Here is a 12,877-nt window from a genome sequence, read left to right as displayed (position 1 = left end):
CTCTATCTTTTCATATGTGAAATACGGTCATAGTATCTCTTAATATTTTTATATGCTAATTTTATTGCCTGTGGAATTTTTTTGTTTATTTTTACTATTATAATTTTGTTCCACTTCTCCCTTCCCTTCCCTTTCCTCCCTCACACTCCTCCCTGCTCCCCTTCACACTCATGGCTACCTTTTTTTACTAATTGTTATTGCATGCATATATGTATTTGCATATACATATATACAACTAACTATAACCTGTTGTTAATGATCTTGGCATGTGTGTTTTCAGAGGTGATCCTTTGTCACTGGGCAACCAGGTCCTGTGCTCTTCTCTGGGGCGGGTCACCTCCCTGGTTCTCAGCTTCGCTCCTTTGTCTGTAGTTTAGGGTTGAAGCCTCATGGGCTTTTCTCTGTCCAGTTTGACCTGTTCATTGGTGTCATCTTTGTTCAGCTCACGTTTGGGTAGCCATGTTGGTGAGACTTTATGCATGCAGTTTCTGATGCTACGAGAAGACACAATTTCACAGCAGGTTTTTTGATCCTCTGATTCTTACAGTCTTTCCACTCCCTCTTCTGCTCTCTGCCCTGAGCCTTAGGTATTCTGTAGATGTGACCTTTGGAACTGGGTTCTACAACTCTGCATTTTGATTGGTTGTGGTTTTCTGCAGGGGTCTCCATCTGTTGCAAAAAGAAGGTTTCTTTTTTCTTTTTTGGTTTTTTGAGACAGGGTTTCTCTGTATAGCCCTGGCTGTCCTGGAACTCACTCTGTAGACCAGGCTGGCCTTGAACTCAGAAATCCACCTGCCTCTGCCTCCCAAGTGCTGGGATCAAAAGCATGCGCCACCACCGCCCGGCAAAAAGAAGTTTTCTTGATGAAGGGTGAAGACTACATTTATCTGTGGGCAAAAGGAGAAATGTTCATAGATTATTGTTAGGGATTGTGGTGGTTTAGTACATTAGCGACTGTGCATTCTCCTCCAATAACCATGACTTGGTTAGCATTAATTAGTTAGCAAGGTTTCTATTACCAGTCATGGTATCCCTCTTATTGAGTATGTCTTAAGTCCAAGTAAAAAGTTATTGGTTTCTACAAGGTGTGTGTTCTACTACTGCACCCTCAGGATTATTACGCCATGCTGGACACTGATGGGTTCAAAGCTATAATAGCTGAACAGGATTATTGGTTTCCTCCCTTTAGAAGCTTGTATGGTACCTTCTGATATCATGAAAGTTGGTCCTCAAGGAGAGGGCATTTAGGTCAGTTCCAGCTCAGGGCTCTCTGGACCCTATATCCAATGTGCATGTTGTCTTTGGCAATGGGGACCTACCTTCTACCTCTTGGGGGTAACCAATGGCAACAGCAATAGGCTGTATGCTTGGGGAATCTTTTATGCCACCCTTGCCAGCAACTCCAAAGAGGGCTTGTCATGTCTGTTATTAGGGTTAGGGCTGGGTGGTCCTTGGCTCTTGGAGGGAGCATCTGAGATAGATGAAAAAGTTCATTAAAACTATTTCTGAATATGTAATACTGAATTACATGCAGTACAGTTTTTTTAGTTAATAGTACGAGTCTCTGCAGCCTTTTCAGATATTCTTATTATTATTTTATCCATTTCCCTCTTATACTTACCTCCCTCCTCTTCCCTAAGGAGCCCCCTTCCCCTGTTCCCTATCAGATCACTTGTATCCTGCTTTTCCTTTTTATCCTCTTTCCACCCTCTTCTGTTTTATCTTCTTTCAAATTCCTAAGGAGCCCCCTTTCCCATCTATTTTAATGTTTCTATATACTAATTTTATTGTCTGTGGAATCTCTAAGCCTAATTCAATTGATTAGTTGCTTTCTTCACCATGGATCATATTTTTCTTACTCTTTATCCTTTCATAATTTTAAATCAAACACTTGACAGTATAAATTTGTCTTATGTGCTGTAGATTCTTGTATTTCTATAAATATGTTTAGCCTTATTCTGAGATGCAGTTAAATCACTTATAAACAGTTGAATCTTTTTCATATGTTTAGGCTTTGCTAATGGACCAGTATCCACTTTGATCTGGGGGCTAATGTTTCTCTACCTCCAAGAGGTCAGTGAATGTTAGGATTTTCCATTCTGTTAGCAGAGACTTAGACTATTCCTGTCTCTGTGTGAACTGTGACAGTCGGTGCCTCTCTCCCAGCAGGTGGTTCTTCTCTTAGTCATAGGCACTGATTAGCACTCGGCAGAACACGTGAGAGTGACTTGGCAGATCCCTACCGCTGTCTCTTTGTACAGTGCTGTCTCCTCTGGTATTTTGCCCTACAAACTCTAGTCACCTTGGCCTCCCTGGACTCTGTTTCTTCTAATGAAGAAGATACTCAGAATCAGCGCTAGCTCTTACTTCCTGAACTAGGCCTCTGACAAGGTCACTGCCCTGCATTGCGTGATGTCCAGCGTCTGAAGATTGTGAAGTAGGTTTTGTAAATCTAAATTTTGGTTGTGTCATGTAGGGATGTGTCTTGGGCACTTTATTGTTGCTGTAGAAAAAAACACCCTGACAAAAACAACTTAGGTGAGAAAGGATTTCATTTGGCTTATAGTTTCAGGGGGTACCACTGATCATGGTAAGGAAGACATGGCAATAGGGAGAGAAAGAATGGGAACAGGAGCCAGAGGTCTGCTGGGCACACTGCATCTACACTGAGGAAACACAAGGTGAGCAGGAAATGGGGGTGGGCTTATAGCCTCTAAGCCTGCTTCCGGTCATACATGTTCTACAGCGAGATTCCATCTCCTTGAGGTGCAACAACCTTTCCAAATATAGTACCATCTGCATATAAAGGGTTCAAATATCTGAGCCTATGGTGCCATTTCACATTTAGACTACAACACTCCACCCTTTACCCCAGTGGGCTTGTAGCCATTTCTGGTTGCAAAATGCATCTTGTCCAATTTCCAAAGTTCCAACACTGTCCAGAACTTAAAATTTCAAAGTCTCTTCTAAGACTCAAGGCAACCTCTTAAGTGAGACACCCTGTAAAATTAAACACAAACAAATACACTGCATGCCTCCAACATACACAGGGTACACATTCACATTCCAAAAGAAGTGCTGGGGGTTGGGGGAAGGGAGCATCATAGGACAGAAAGATCAAATCAAAGAACAGGGCAGACAACAAATCCCATGGTTTCACATTTGGCAATGGCGACTCATACTTTTAGAACAGATTCATCTCTGTTCCAAAAGGCATGGGTAACCCTTCCACTTCAGTGCTGCCACCTGCAATACACATGGTCTCTCTCTTGGACTGCCTCCACTCCATGTGTACAGCTTTCGTGGGTGGACACATGATCCTTACCTCTCTAGTATCCTGGAGTCTCTATTGCCACTAAGGCTTCACCCTCACAGCACCGTGCAGTGGCCTCTCAGGACTGCCACACAAGGATTCCTATGCTATTAAACATTGTTTGACCTCAAGTGGCCAAGCTGTCAGAGGTCACATCTGTTTGGCTTGCTGCACCATAAGATACAGACAGTATCAACAGAGCCAGTGCTTATGTGGACTTTATTCAAGCCCTATGCCCTAAGATTATCAAGCTGTTACATTTATAAAGAACTAGGAAGTCTCAGAGACTCTCTTCGTACATTCCTACACACACAGTAAGTGTTTAAGTTCTGTGGCAGAGATAGTTAACTTCTCACTAGTATCTGTTCATGTTCTGTACTGGAATGGTTTCTGAGAAGCAGCTACTAAGCCAGAGAGAGATAAAGCTTGTCCGGTCTGACTGTGACCGCATGGTGAGCAAATGGTTAGTTTTCTCCAGTGAAATGCATGTGGAGATATATTGTGTCGTCTTCAAGACACAGCTTTCAAGAAGCAGGTATATTTTCTTCTTGCTTTTCCTATTTGTTGACAGAACACTAAGGTCAAAAGGAACCTCTGTAGGACACTGTCCTAGGTGCTGAATTGATGAGAACTAGTCTCTGTGCCTGTGAATCTTGCTCAGGATTAAGTTTTAATGCATTAGTGCATTGCTACACAGTCTCTAACCCTGAGCTATACCCGAGCCTTGCCCTTCCAGTATTAAAGATTAATCAATAAAGATACAAAGTAAACAAGAAAGGAAACAGAAACATAGAAACATACCTTTCCAAACACCTCTCTGGTTAACGTCTTCTTGGTATTCTGATTGGCTAGGCTGGCTGGCTAGGGTGGTCCTGGGATCTACGTTCTTCTGCTGCTCCCAGTGCTGGGTTGTAGATGTATGTGACCACACACAGATCTCACATGGTGCTAGGGATCCAAACCCAGGTCCCCATGCTTTCACGGCATGCACTTTGCCACCTGAGCCGTCTTTTCAGTCCCTCGGCTGCATTTCAAACACAGCCAGGAATAACTGACTTATTGAGACCATCCCCTCATAGTCTCACCACCAAGCTTTTGTTCAAGCAGTCTCCAAGCCACCTCCCCCAATTACTATAGTTTCACTTTCTTTTTTGTTCTTGTCTTTACTTCATAAATAGAATTTTATTATATATATTTTTTTACTGTAGAATTTATTACATTGTTGATAATAGTCAAAGGTGGTGTTTGTTTTAGTTGTTTGATGTCATGGTTTAAGTGAATTCCCCAAATAACTCAACTCCATGAAGCTTAAGCTTGCTTTTGCATTTGAATCATTTTGCACAAAAAGCCTTTTGAAATGCATTCACTATTTTTCTCCCTCTTGAAATAGCTCGCACAGAACATCCTTTAACCTTTGTCTGACTCAGGCAATGATTGAAAGCATCTGTTATTGTAGCGATCCATGCCACAGAGATGCCGGGATACTAGATGACTCCAGATGCTTTTTCTGTCATATTCATCATATATTCATTTGCCTCATCTGCAACCAGCTGCCATGATTGCTCCTGATCTAGCTCTGGAAGCTCTCCCCCAACCCTCTTAATTCACAGCTCCTAATAATCTAGGAAATCAGCCAAAGAACTTGTTAGCATTTGTGATAAAAATAACTAGACCCCAAGGATCTTAAAAATAAACTGAATTAATTTAATGGTACCTTTTTGCACACTTCAGTGCATCTTTTTCTTCCTGTTTCTATTTGCGAAGATTACTTCTTGACAACGTATTGCCTTCTGTGTATATCCTATATGCATTGTCAGTAAAATAATATGCATTATGCATCAGTAGATACAGACACATGCATAATGCATCAGTCAATAAATTTTACATCTACTTGTCCTCCTTAGGAATTCATTGAGAACAGAATTGTTTTTTTTACACAGAACCTAAAATATAGTAAGAACTCAACCATGTTTTTTCAATGAGTTGACAGGTCTTATAGTATAGGTTCCTAGAATAGTAGCAAAATTTTAAAATGCACTTGCTTCTTTGTATATATTTATTATTTTTTAATTTTCTCCTTTTTATTCAGTCCAGAGCTCCAGCCTATGGAATGGTGTCACCACCCATATTCTCCATATGTTTTCCCTCCTCACTTAAAACCTCTGGAAGTGCTCTCACAAACTCCCCAGAGGCATGTCTCCCTGGTGTTTCTAAGCCCTGTTAAGTTGACAGTCATCACAGATAGCTTTTACCTTTTCTGAAATGCAGAAGGCAAGGGTAATTCCTAACAAGGCGAGGGGAGTCCAATCAAAGATTGTGGGCAGTATAAGAAGTCTGAGGCTATCGGCAGAAGGGCAGTCTGGCTGATTAGAATAGAAATTCCTGACCACAATAAAAGTCTAATGGGCTAGGAGTCTATGTCATCGATCTTGAGTGGCTTTATTGCACTTGTGTGCCTTGGCGGGGAGACAACAGATGGTTAGGTTTCTTTGAGTTTGCAGTTTTCCCAGCAGGATGCAGAGAACAGGAATTGAGGGCAGTGAAAAGGATAATTAAAAAGTTGGTCCTGAATTCTAAGCTTCAAAGGAGGAAACTAATAAGAGAAGGAACGCATTAGACAGTGAGGAAATGTGACAGTGACTCCAGAAGCTGAATGTTTATAAAAAGAGGAAACTGGACTGAAAGAGAGTGACCACAGATGATTATCTGGCCATGCGGGCGGGGCTTCTGGTGTCTGGTGGTAAAATGTGGACATGACCTAAATGTTTTTCGAGGTTCTTTCTAGTTATTTCTTTTTTTTTTTTCCATTTTTACAGTTTTAGATTTTACTTTTTTAAAAAAAGTTTTCATTGTATATGTGCATGATACTATGTTACATAAAGACGCTTTCTTATGAGAAAGAAATTGAATATTTTCTTTCCTATATCTCTCTATCTCTTCTTTTCTCCCCCATCCAGCCTGCCATTTGCCCCTTTTCTCCCTGGACAGAGTAGCTTCTACTTTCATGAATTTTATTATTCATATACAATATAGGAACCACATATGAGAGAAGGCATATGATATTTGTCTTTAAAGACTCGCTTGATTTGCTTGGTTATTTCAAGTTGCATTTGTTTTCCTGCAAATGTTGTTTATGTCCAAAAACCCTTTTTATCATGGGCTGGAAAGGCCCTGAGGTTAAGAACCCTGTTTCTCTCTGTGGCGGACCCTGGTTCAATTCTCAGCACACACAGGATGGCTTGCAATATCTCTATTACTCCAGTTCCAGGGATCCAGTGCCCTCCTCCAGCACTGCACACACAGTGTATAGGTGTGGGGAGCCGACAGAAGGCAGCTATCATCCTTGCAGCCATCTTGAGCTGTATACCCTGACAACAGACTTGATTACATTAGCCTACAACAGCTGAGCACACTCTGAAAACATCTTGTTTTAGATACCCAGGATCTTCCCTTGGGTGTGTGAGACTTAAAGCTGTGATTTAGAGCCCAGACTTAAGGGTGCGACTTAGAGATCAGATTGGAATTAGATATTAGGCACTTAGCACTTGGAAGAAGGAACTTGGAACTTGGAGGCACTAGGGACTAGGAACTAGGGACTAGGAACTCAAGACTAGGGACTTGGAGAGAAGAAGAGAGACTGAAGAATAAATGGGATTGAATCACACTCTGTCTGGTCTCCATTCCTCGAGTCTGTCCTCACTCTCTCTCTTGCTGAACCCCGCAGCTTGACTGAAGCAGCTTGGGGCAGTGCGGGCTCTAACAGTTTAGCCCCCAAGGCTTTTGGCAGTGCGGGTTCAAACACTGACAGAGCAGTCTGAGACATTTTGGCTCGGGCCGCAACATATAGGTACATACATGCAGAAAAAAGTTATATATATAAAATAAAAACAAATCTTTTAAAATTTCATGTGTATATATGTTCCATTTTCTTTATTCATTCTTCTGTTGTTATTGGCTCTTGAGGGGGTATCTCACTGCAAGGCTAGTTGGCCTGGAACTCTGGTTCACCTGTCTCAGCCTATGAAGTGCTGGGATTACAGGCGTGCACCACTATGCCTGGCTACAATTTTGCACTGAATTGTGGTGTTTTGAGTAGTGCTGAAATGAAGAGGGCTAGCACAGATTTCTAGGCTCTTTGTCTTTTCCTCACTACTTTTCAAGAGCCTAGATCACTGCCAGGCACACGGAGTTTACTGGTTAATTTATTTGGCACTGTCTTAGGGCTATTACTGTTACAGTAAAACAGTTTCCTCAGGGAGGAAAGGGTTTGTTTGGTGGGCATATGCTTCTTCATCACTGTTAATCATTGAAAAAGTCAGGACAGGAACGTATGCAGGGTAGGAACCTGGAGGGAGGAGCTGATGCAGAGGCCATAGAGGGGTGCTGCTTACTGGCTTGGTCGTCATGGCTGCTATCATACAGCATCCAAGACCACCAGCCCAGGGATGGCCCTGCCCACCATGGACTGGGCCCTCCTCAACCAATCACTAATAAGAAAATGCCCCACAGGCTTACCTGTGCCAGGGTGAATCATTGGAAATGACTTAACTGCTAATTTCGGCATCTTGTGACATCCAGCGGTTCGAGTCCAAAGTTGCCCTCTTGTATAGAAACATGGTATCAGACATTAGCTTATCCTTGTGAAGAGTCTAACATTCCAGAACGTCAGGGTTATGGAGGCTGCGTGTGCGAGCGGGACGAGAAAGCAAGACAGAGTCAGCACTGGGGTCAGTCCACCTTGCTTTTTGAGATAAGTTCACTCATTGATCTGGAGCTCTCCTCAGAGTCTAGATTGGCTCTCACTTAGCTCCAGGGATCTCTACCTGACCTCTCCTCTTCAGCGCTGCGAGTACAAGAGCACATTACTATGCTTAGCTTTTTCTTTTCCCTTTTCTATGTTTTATTTAATCTTTTTCTTTCTTTCTTTCTTTCTTTCTTTTCTTTTTTTTCTTTTCTTTTTTTTTTTTTTGAGGCAGGCTCTTACCATGTGGTCCTGGCTGCCTAGCAACTCAAACATGGACCAGGCTGGCCTCAAATTCACAAAGACCTGACAGCTTCTGCCTCCCAAGTGCTGGGATTGAAGGTGTGTACCATCATACCTGGATCCTAGCTTTAAAAAACAAGTTTTTAAATAGCATATATCACTTATATTCAATAATGGGTTTCATCACACCATTTCCATACATGTATGCAAATACAGTTTAGTCGTGTTCACCCCAAATAACTCCTTTTTTACTTTCTTGTTTCTTTGAAGTGTGTGCTTGACTCAAAGACTTATTAGGGTTGCTCACAGGAGCATGCGTAAAGGGCTGCTGACACAAGCAAGGGGCAACTTACTAGTGGCTACACCACCAAACAATGTTTCTTTCCAGTTACCACTACCTATCTGCAGCTCTCTAGGGAGCAGAGGGGCTTCATGAGACCCTCCTTCATCCACTATGGTAGCGTGTCGACACATAAGATCTTGTCCAGGTCATCATGGCTCCTGTGAATTCGTGACTACAACAGTCATGCCATGCTCCGAACACAGCCCCCCATGTCTTCCTCTAGTGTTCTGCTCTTTCTACTTCCTCTTCTACAGAGACCCTCGAACTGTGGGATGGGTGATGTAGATGTCCCACTTAGGGAAGAGTATCCAAGAGTCACTTATTCTTGGCATTTTGACCAGTTATGAATCCTGTAGTAACTGTTACCCACAGGAAAAGAAGCTTCTTCTGCCAAAGCAGGACTAATCTATAGACACGTACTTCATTATTTTTCTTCTAATTACACACACCTGCGTATGTACAAGGAACTAACCCAGGCAGCTTATAAAAAACAAACAAACAAACAAAACAAAACAAAACAAAACTACTAATTCTTGAGTCCCCCTGGCAGAGACCAGGATTTATTTAGTCTGGTATGGCACCCAACTACTAAAGCTCCCTGAGAGTTTAAGGTGAAGTCAAGGTTAATGGTTGTTAGAGTTAATGAAAACACACACATATAATTTGATATAATTTGGTTCTTTATTATTTTGGGGGAAAGAGAGCCTTGAAACTGGGGAAGCTATTAGAGTCCTATTTCTTTTTTTTTTTTTCTTTTTTCTTTTTTTTTTTTTTTTGGTTTTTTGAGACAGGGTTTCTCTGTGTATCCCTGGCTGTCCTGGAACTCACTCTGTAGACCAGGCTGGCCTCGAACTCAGAAATCCGCCTGCCTCTGCCTCCCAAGTGCTGGGATTAAAGGCGTCCAGCTAGAGTCCTATTTCAATGGGCTGGTTTCAGCTTTTCCTGAGGTTGTATCTTTCTCCCAAGTTGGTGAGAGAAGAAGGAAGTCTGTGAGACCCAGGGGACATTCCACACAAAAGCTGTCTTCTAGGACTATGTACGTAAGAACTGCAGTTATATGATCAAAGACCCGTGAGCTGTCCACCTCTTCCCCAAGCCTATAACCCAAGGGTACACTGCATTTCAAGTGTAAGCTTAAGGGGTCTCTGTTTCTGGGAGGATGTGGGTGAAGGTTGACTTACAGACTGGAGTGCCTCCAGATGGCTACACAGTCAATGTCTGACAACTGCTGGAGTCACGATATGATATGATATGATATGATATGATATGACAGGTACAGGGGCAGGGAGTTAAATGACTGCCTTTATTAGTCTGTCAAATGAGAAGGCAATTCTGCCTGTTATTTCCCACCTGATACTAAGCTATAATGGCATTATTATTTAGCCTGTCTGACCTTCAGGTTATTAGCAAACTGGAAATAATGGTGCTTTGTGAAGATTGCATGAGATGATTGTATATATAATGCACATTAATAAGCCTAAGACTCAATAGCTACAATGGATTGTATGTTTGCCTTCAAATGGTCCTTCTTTAATAAATGTAGCTTTGTAGGTCCCTGGAGGGGATATGTCCACGAGCCGTTCCCCTGAGGCTTATGCCTGCACTGTGGAGAAAGCAGCACTATTTTTAACTTCAGTACTAGGCACTGAAATAGTGCCTTTGTGTCTAGCTTTTTTCATTTGGCATTATATTTTCTCCCAAGCATTTTGTGGTACATATATTTTTAATTTAATGTTATATATTAAAATAAAAGAAGGGAGACAGGGTGCCTAAACATTTACTTTGTGCTCAGAAAGGACTCTCCTGTGGTAGAGGGGAACAGCAGAATGGAATTAGGTCATTACAAGCATGGAGAAGCAGTATGAAGCAAAGACGCTGTATCTGTACTCAGGGTTTGCCTCCATCTGTGTCAGCATCTCCCTCCAAGCTTGTGACGTTGTTGAACCAGCTGGTGGCCGTAAGGCTCTGATGTCTTTCTCTCTTCTGACCTTGACGACCTCTTTCTGTCAAATTCTACAGTTGTGCTCGTTAGTGTGTCAGAAGACAAGACCTTAACAGAAAATGGCAGAGCTTTTGTGAGTACCGAAGCTGGAAGAACAGAGCCGAAGGTGCGTGGCTATGGAAACAGAGAATTGGAGCCTTGGAAGAACCTGCTCAAAGGCAGCATGTTTCCTTTTGGTTTCTAAATCTATTCCCACATACCTGCAGTTTCCCTGTGCTGTTAAATTAATCATGTTTTTGCTTAATTAGATACTCCATTAGAGAAATGAATTCCAGCTCTGGTTGACATGAAAATTCCTGGGGAAGTTAGAAAACAAAATCCTGGGCTGGAGTCCAGGCTTTGATAATTTTTAAAACTCCCTAGTGAGTTCAGAAAGTTGGAAACAGATACATAAATAATGATGTCATTGACATTTGATAACATCCTTTGCTTTCCTTTTGATTTGTATAGAAATGGTTTTAATGTCACTGTTACTGTGTTGTGCTTTTTTTGGATACTGGCGCTGCCCTTATAGAAGTTTAGAACCATGACTGTGAGCCTTTAAAAGTTTGGAGGAAACTCACTGACGTCATGTATTTGATTGGCTCTGAAGGGTTGTACAGCAGAATGAAGAACACATTTAAACAAAATAAGGTTCTAAATCAAATATATATAAAGAATAAAACTCCGGTTGACAAATGAGAACTGTCAAGGACAGAACCAGCATTTAAAAGGCAAATTAAGAGAAATTCAAGAGCAAAATCCAGGAAATAGGGAGGGAGTATCTGGAGAGGGTAAGGTCAGAGAAGCCATAAGAAGCAATAAAGGATTTCTTTTCTTTCCTCTGTGTCAGCCTGTCTGTCCTGAAACTCACTCTGTAGATCAGGCTGGCCTCGAACTCAGAAATCTGCCTGCCTCTGCCTCCCAAGTGCTGGGATTACAGGCGTGCGCCGCCGCCACCACCACCACCCGGTTAGTAGAGGATTTCAATAAGAGAAGCTCCAAGAGCTGTGCTTGTACGTATAGCAAACCTCACTAATCTTTTCCCACCTCACACTGGGTGGCCCCAGCAGGTACACTTTTCTTCTGCCGGCAGAAAATTACAAGAGTTGCATCTGCTGGGAGGGACTAGGGGTGTGGCTCAGTTGGTAAAGAGCTAGCACAGAGCCATGGTTTAATCCCCAAGCACAGCAAACATCAAATTCAGGACACACCCTAGTAATCCTAGTATTTGGGAGGTGGAGGCAGGAGGATCAGAAGTTCAAGGTTGCCCTTCACTACATAGCTATCTCCAGGCTAGTCTGGGCTACACAAGACCCTGTTGGAGGAGGGAAAGTAGGAGGGAGGGGGAGGAGGAGGGGGAGGAGGGAGGAGGAGAAGGAAAAGGAGGAATCTTGTTAGATCTGTTGTTTAAACAGAAGACTCAATACCCTGACACTGGAAGGTTTGCAAGGATATTCCACTGAAATGCCCCAAATGCATCAGACACACTTAGGAAGTTAGCGCTTCCAGTCTGCTTTCATCTGTCTCCTGCAAAACTTAACTTTGTCAGTATATAATTTATATAAACTCATTTTAAGTGTGTGGGCTAGTGACTTCTGACAGACATGTTCTGACTATCCAGCGGAAACTGTAGGATTAATTCCATTGCACACGCTATTTTCCTCTTGCCTACCTGGAATCAACACTTCACTTGCCACCAAACAGCCCCTGTCTAATGTATTACAGATTTGTTTTGTCTGCTCTAGGATTTTGAATAAATAACTGTGAAATTTCTTGTGTTTGGATTCTTTCATGTAGCTCAATGTTTTCTTCCCAAATGTTTTAGTGCGAAATACCCCATCATAGCCAACGGTGTTTGAGAAACTACTGGAACACAGTTCTTATCCAAACACTTGGTAAACTGAAGCAGAAGAATCAGGAGAAGTTCAAGGCCAGCCTTAACTACATAGTGAGTTTAAAGCCAGTCTGGATTACTTGAGACCTTTCCTCCCACCCCCAAATTCAATAACGTAGCAAAGTAGAGAGTATATTTTATAGCAGTCACCTATATATGCAACTGTTGTGGACTTCTGTATTGTTTTTTTCTGCCCTGTGCCCTGTACACTGGTAAGGTGAAATCTTAATTAGTCAGATAAGGATAAAGCCTGTGATTGGGCAGTGGAAAGGAAGGTGGGGGGGGGGAAGAGAGCTGGAGAGGGAAGAGGGGAGGGGGAGGAAAGGAAGAAGGAAGAGAAGACACAGCGCCAGAGACAC

General features: G+C 42.3%; 1 long non-coding RNA gene across 1 annotated transcript; it reads left to right on the top strand.

The window, feature by feature from the left end:
- Positions 1-1,193: 1,193 nt before the first annotated feature.
- LOC143433746 (uncharacterized) lies at positions 1,194-12,396 on the top strand. Its single transcript, XR_013109521.1, has 2 exons — positions 1,194-2,437; positions 10,660-12,396. It is a non-coding gene; the product is annotated as an uncharacterized LOC143433746 (long non-coding RNA).
- The last annotated feature ends 481 nt before the right edge of the window (positions 12,397-12,877 follow it).

Source organism: Arvicanthis niloticus, chromosome 3, assembly GCF_011762505.2.
Source record: "Arvicanthis niloticus isolate mArvNil1 chromosome 3, mArvNil1.pat.X, whole genome shotgun sequence".
NCBI lineage: Eukaryota > Metazoa > Chordata > Mammalia > Rodentia > Muridae > Arvicanthis > Arvicanthis niloticus.
The sequence above is the reverse complement of the archived record's forward strand: the minus strand, read 5'-3'. Positions and strand labels throughout refer to the sequence as shown.